At 43.8% G+C, this 6,262-nt stretch overlaps 1 long non-coding RNA gene across 1 annotated transcript; it reads right to left on the bottom strand.

The window, feature by feature from the left end:
- Positions 1-653: 653 nt before the first annotated feature.
- On the bottom strand, positions 654-5,799 carry LOC105530639. Its single transcript, XR_001004675.1, has 2 exons — positions 5,672-5,799; positions 654-1,007 (listed from the first exon to the last, which is right to left on the bottom strand). It is a non-coding gene; the product is annotated as an uncharacterized LOC105530639 (long non-coding RNA).
- Positions 5,800-6,262: the final 463 nt, after the last annotated feature.

Genomic DNA, 6,262 nt, shown 5'->3' with positions numbered 1-6,262 from the left:
GCTCAACGAATTTTCACAAAATGAATATACCCTCAAAACCAGCACCCAGATAAAGACAATACAACAAAAACAGCAGCGGGCCTCCTCACCCCTGCCTCCAGCCAATACTCCATCCCCCACCCCAGGATAAATGCAATCCCAGCTTCTAACATTGTGCATTGGTTTTGCCTGTTCTTTGAACTTTCTGTAGCAGTTACAGAATATGTACACTTCTGTGATTGGCTCATTTCAGTCAACATAATGTCTGTGAGATTCATCCTTCTTGGATATAGTTCCAGTTAATTCATTATCATTATTGTATTGTATTGTATTGTATTCAATAAATATTACCACAATTCATTCATCCTTTCTACTCTCTGGCATTTGGGTAGTTTCCAGTTTGAAGGCATAAATAGAAGAAGTATTATGAATATTCTAGGACGTGTTTTCATTAAACATGCATGCAGCTCTGTTGGGTACAGTATAGGCCTTGGAGTGGAATTAGTTCTCAGAAACAAAAGAAAATAAATTCGAGTTTGATATAGACTTGATCATTGCAAGACACAGATTCCCTGCTTGTAGTGAACCTGAGTTGGCCATGAGCAGTGGAAGGAGCGTGCTTGTTAAAAGCACAAATGTGATGCTGGGAGGCACGTACAGATCTCAAGAGATTATTCACGGAAGCACCAGGTTTATTTTAAATGATGGGAAGAGGTGTCAAATAAAGGTTATAAAAACATCCCAATAAATAAGGCCGATGGTGGGCTGATAATATCTTCAGAGAGCATGTTTACGATCGTATGGTTCTTCTTCATTCTTCTCTGTAGAACCTCCTGGCAGTTATGGCAGTGGAACATTGGAAACGGAGATGAACAGGAGGTGGGAAGAGGAGGCTAAGTGCATGTGGGCCTAAAAGTCCCTGCTTTGGGAGTTTAACAGTCCTGGATGGAGGTAAGGAGGCAGGCGTGATTCTAAGATCTCAAGGAAAGGAGATTCCATGTCATTCTTCTCTTTCCTTGGCCCCTAGACTGTTTATGAATGAAATAATTTCATCAATGCTAGCAGATCCCCTCACTGAGACTTCCAAAGATTTTTATCAACAATGTTATGTCACTCCCAGTAACTCTTTGAAGGTCAATGACAGAATTAAATTTTCCCATTTAAAAAATGGAAACACGAAGACCCAGTGGAGTCCGCATTTCCTAGTTTTAGTCACAGCCACTCTGGAAGTTGTGTCCTGGTAACCACAGTGTCCCAGCTGTGAACTACGGGCAAGTCTACAGCATCATCTTCCATTCGCCATGTGGTTACTGCACCTCTCATACAAACTACCTGCGTTACTCAGTCATCCAATATCAAGGACTATGCCACACTCCTTAGGGCAGGGGCAGAGACTCAGAGATTAATAAAACAGGCCGGGCAGTGGCTCAAGCCTGTAATTCCAACACTCTGGGAGGCTGAGGTGGAAGAACTGCTCGAGCCCAGGAGTTCCAAGACCAACCTTGGCAACATAGTGAGACTCCCATCTCTACTAAAAATAAAAAATTAGCCTGACGTGGTGGCACCTTCCTGTGGTCCCAGCTACTTGGAAGGCTGAGGTGGGAGGATCCCTTGAGCTCAGGAGGTTGAGGCTGTAGCGAGTTGTGATTGCGCCATTGCACACCAGCCTGGGCAACAGAGCAAGACTCTGTCTCAAAAAATAAATTAATTAAATAAAATTTGAAATAAAACCCTTTTAGAGTTCAAGTCTTAATCACCATATGGCTTTGGGCAACTTATTTTATCTCTCTGTGCCTCCATTTCCTAGACCTGGAAACAAAAATAAGAGAATGAAATTTATACAGCTTCTCAGAAGAGTATGTAAGTTAAGCCACATAAAGCATATAAATATCTGTCACTTAGTAGCCGCTCAGCACATGGTAATTACAGAGCATGGTGCCATAAGAAGTTGCTGGGGAGGCAGACATATAAATGAATGCAGAAAGTATGTGAGGAATACTAAAATAGAAATTAAAGTGTCCTGTGACTTTTTCATCCACACAGACGAGTATCAAAGCTAGTATCTCTCTGGGAGGATCATGGCAGACAGGAGGCAGACTAGATTGCAGCTCCCACTCAGATGGACAGAGCAGCGTGTGCAGTATTGTATTGCATCATGAACTTTTGCTCCAGAATGACTGCAGGAATAAATCAGGAAAGCCAAGAGAACCCACAGACCTTCTGAAGGAAGTGAATTGTTCCTGCAGGACCTGGAAGACACCGTGAGTGCCCAAACTGTGGAAGTGGGAAAGGGGTGTTGTTCACCCCCAAACACAACCTCACTGGGGAACCTCAAGATCTAGATCACAGGAGAAGATTCTGACATTATCTGGAGCTGAGTCAATTCAGAGAGCCGTGTGAAATGCAGGGGTAGAGGAAGCAGTGGGAAAATCCCTGTGGGCTCTCTGGGTCCCCTGGCAAGCCATTTCTGCCTTGCCTCCCAGGGGCCATTGGGGAGGGCTACCAGAGGCACTGGGAAAAGGCCACATGGAGAAGGAAGCCTCCAGCTGAACTTTGTAACAATTCCAACTGAACAAGAAGTCTACTGGCCAAAACTACAGGGAGGGCATGAATCCGGCGTGCAGACCACAGGCAGGGAAGCACGAAGGGTTCACAGCTTTCACAGCTGGGAGACTGGTAGCCTGGGGCAAGCTCTCAGCCCTGCTTGCCCACTGCCTGGACACAGACTCAGTGTGTTGAGCGGGGACTGGTGAGAGTGAGACTGGCCCTTTGGGTTGTGTGGGAGCTGGGTGAGGCCTGTGACTGCCAGCTTTCCCTCACTTCCCTGACAACCTGCAGGACACAGCAGAGGCAGCATAATCCTCCTAGAAACATAACTCCATTGACCTGCGAAACACGCCTCCAGCCCCCACAGCAGCCACTGCAAGACCCGCTCAAGGAGAGTCTGAACTCAGACATGCCTAGCACTCCCCCCACTTAATGGTCCTTTCTACCCACCCTGATAGCTGAAGATGAACGGCATATACTCTCGGGAGTTCTAGGGCCCCACCCACTACCTGGTCTCTCCCATACTACCACAGCTGATGCTCTCCTGAAAGTGCCACCTCCCAGCAAGAGGCCAACCAGCACAAAAATAGTGCATTAAACCACCAAAACTAAGGACCCTCACAGAGTCCATCTCACCCCCCACCACCTCCACCAGAGCAGGTGTTGGTATCCACAGCTGAGAGACCCACAGATGGTTCATATCCCAAGACTCTGTACAGACAACTCCCAGTGCCAGCCCAGAGCCTGGTAGACCTGTTGGGTGACTAAATTCAGAAGAGAGATAATAATTCCTACAGCTCAGATCTCAGGAAGTCACATCCCTAGGAAAAGCGGGAGTACTACATCACGGGAACACCCAGTGGGACAAAAGAATCTGAACAACAGCCTTGAGCCCCTAGACCTTCCCTCCAACAGAGCCTACCCAAATGAGAAAGAACTAGAAAACCAACTCTGGTAATACGACAAAACAGGACTCTTTAATACCCTCCAAAAAAATCGCACTAGCTCACCAGCAATGGATCCAACCAAAAACAAAAAACCCTGATTTACCTGAAAAAGAATTTATAAGGTCAGTTATTCAGCTAATCAAAGAGGTGCCAGAAAAAAGCAAAGCCCAATTTAGGAAATAAAAAAATACAAAAATAAGGGGAGAAAGGTATCATATACTAAAAAGCAATCAAAACTTCAGGAACCAATGGATGCACTTACAGAAATTCAAAATGCTCTGGAAAGTCTCAGCAATAGAAGTGAATGAGCAAGAGAAAGAACCTTAGAGTTCCAAGACAAAGTTTTCAAAATAATGCAACAAAGACAAAGAAAAAAGAGTAAGAAAATATGAACAAAGCCTCCAAGAAGTCTGGGATTATGTTAAATGACCAAACCAAAGAATAATCAGCATTCCCGAGAAGAAGAGAAATCTAAAAGTTTGGAAAACATATTTGGTTATCCACTACTGGGTATCTACCCAGAGGAAAAGAAGTCATTATACAAAAAGGATACTTGCACACATGTTTATAGCAGCACAATTCTCAGTTGTAAAAATGTGGAACCAACCCATATGTTCATCAATCAATGAGTGAATAAAGAAACTGCCATATACATATACAATGAAATACTACTCAGCCATAAACAGGAATGAATTAATGGCATTCACAGCAACCTGGATGAGACTGGAGACTATTATTCTAAGTGAAGTAACTCAGGAATGGAAAACCAAACATTGCACATTCTCACTCATATGTGGGAGCTAAGCCATGAAGATAGAGACATAAGAATGACACAGTGGACTTTGGGGACTCAGGGAGAAAGGGTGGGAAGGGAGTGACGGATAAAAGACTACTACAATTTGGGTGCAGTGTCTACTGCTCGGGTGATGGGTACAACAAAATCTCACAAATCACCACTAAAGATCTTACTCATGTGACCAAATACTACCTGGTCCCCAATAACCTATGGAAATAAAATAATTTTTTTAAAAAAACGAAACTAGGCTGCACGTGGTGGCTCACGTCTGTAATCCCAGCACTTCGGGAGGCCGAGGCGGTGGATTACCCGAGGTCAGGAGTTTGAGACCGGCCTGGCCGACATGGTGAAACCCTGTCTCTACTACAAGTACAAAAATTAACCAGGCATGGTGGCACACACCTGTAATCCCAACTACTCGGGAGGCTGAGACAGGAGAATTGCTTGAGCCCGGGGGACAGAGGTTGCAATGAGCCGAGATCATGCCACTGCACTCCAGCCTGGCCAACAGAGTGAGATTCTGTGTCAAAAAGAAAAGAAAAAGAAACTAATAGGGAACAAAAGCTAGTATCACTCTTACACGAGATCTTTAGGTATTATACAGCAAAACTATCTCAATCTCAGTAAGAACTAAGTAAATAAATAAAATGACAATAAGGGACTTTCATGCATCCAAAATTTTCAGGCAAAGATCATAAGTTCTCTAGCATCATTACATGTCCAGGTTATATTTATCGAGCCTTACTTGTTCCTTCCCACACATTAACATTTCAGAATTATATATCATTGATAACAGGTATTCTCTAAACTCACCTGACAGGGTTAATATCAAAAAATAAAAACAAAATTAATGGCATTTAAATAAAAATAGCCTCTGGCTTGAGCCAGACAGTGATATTCCAGCATCCCCCCAGTCTTCTCAGAGTTCTTGGATGGCCTGAGCGACGACAGTGAAATTCCAGCATCCCCCCAGTCTTCTCAGAGTTCTTGGATGGCCTGAGCGACGACAGTGAAATTCCAGCATCCCCCCAGTCTTCTCAGAGTTCTTGGATGGCCTGAGAATGATCCCCACAGCCTCTAGACAGTACCAGCAATGTTCTTGCAAGATGCTCCCCTCCTTCTTTCAATTGGTTCCACCTCTGTCTGCTAAGGCTGCTTTCCTTTCTCTCTTATAGCTCACTTTACTGATACTGAACTCCTCCCTTTCCAATATTGAGATCTACTGTGTCCTGGGGCTGGGGCTGTACCTCTCCCGTATCACTCCCCTGCTCCTCACCATCACTGCTTCTGTCCTGAGCCACAAGCCCTCAGCTAAGCCACAGCATGCAAGTGTGTGTTTCAGTCCAGAGGCAGAGCTGGAGGCCACTTGCTCCAGAAGAAAACGTGCACTTTACTTTCTTACCTTGCTGCATCCACAAGAGGGAGCCTCGTGCCAGCTTCTCCAGTCAGAGTGGTAGCCCCCAAGACTTCCTCTTCCATCCACCTTTAGGTGCAGCATCCAACAAGGTCAAAATCACAATGTCTTGCATCTAATCAAAAATTACCAGGCATGCAAAAAAACAGAAAAACATGACCCTTAATATAGAGAAAACAAACATGAAAAACAACCCAGAAGAGACACAGACTATAGAATTAGTGGAAATAGTTATAATTGTATCCTATGTGCTCAGAAATTTAGAAGACTGAACGTGTTGGCAGATATATTTTTTAAAATACCTTTTTCTGAAATTAAAACTACAATGTCTAACATGAAAATACATTGGATGAGATTAACAGCAGATTAGACACTAAGAAGAAAAGATATGTGAACTTGAAGACAGCAATAAAAAGCATTCAAATTGAAATACAAGGAGAAAAAAACGACTGAAAAGAAACGAGAAGAGCATCAGGGCATTGTGGGACAACTTCAATCAGTCTGAAAAGTGAAAAGATGCTTCCAGATCTAAAAAAGAATCCTTTAAATTTTCGAAGAGCCCATCAGAATTTTTAATAG

This window comes from Mandrillus leucophaeus, unplaced genomic scaffold, assembly GCF_000951045.1.
Source record: "Mandrillus leucophaeus isolate KB7577 unplaced genomic scaffold, Mleu.le_1.0 Scaffold835, whole genome shotgun sequence".
In the NCBI taxonomy this organism is placed as follows: domain Eukaryota; kingdom Metazoa; phylum Chordata; class Mammalia; order Primates; family Cercopithecidae; genus Mandrillus; species Mandrillus leucophaeus.
The sequence above is the reverse complement of the archived record's forward strand: the minus strand, read 5'-3'. Positions and strand labels throughout refer to the sequence as shown.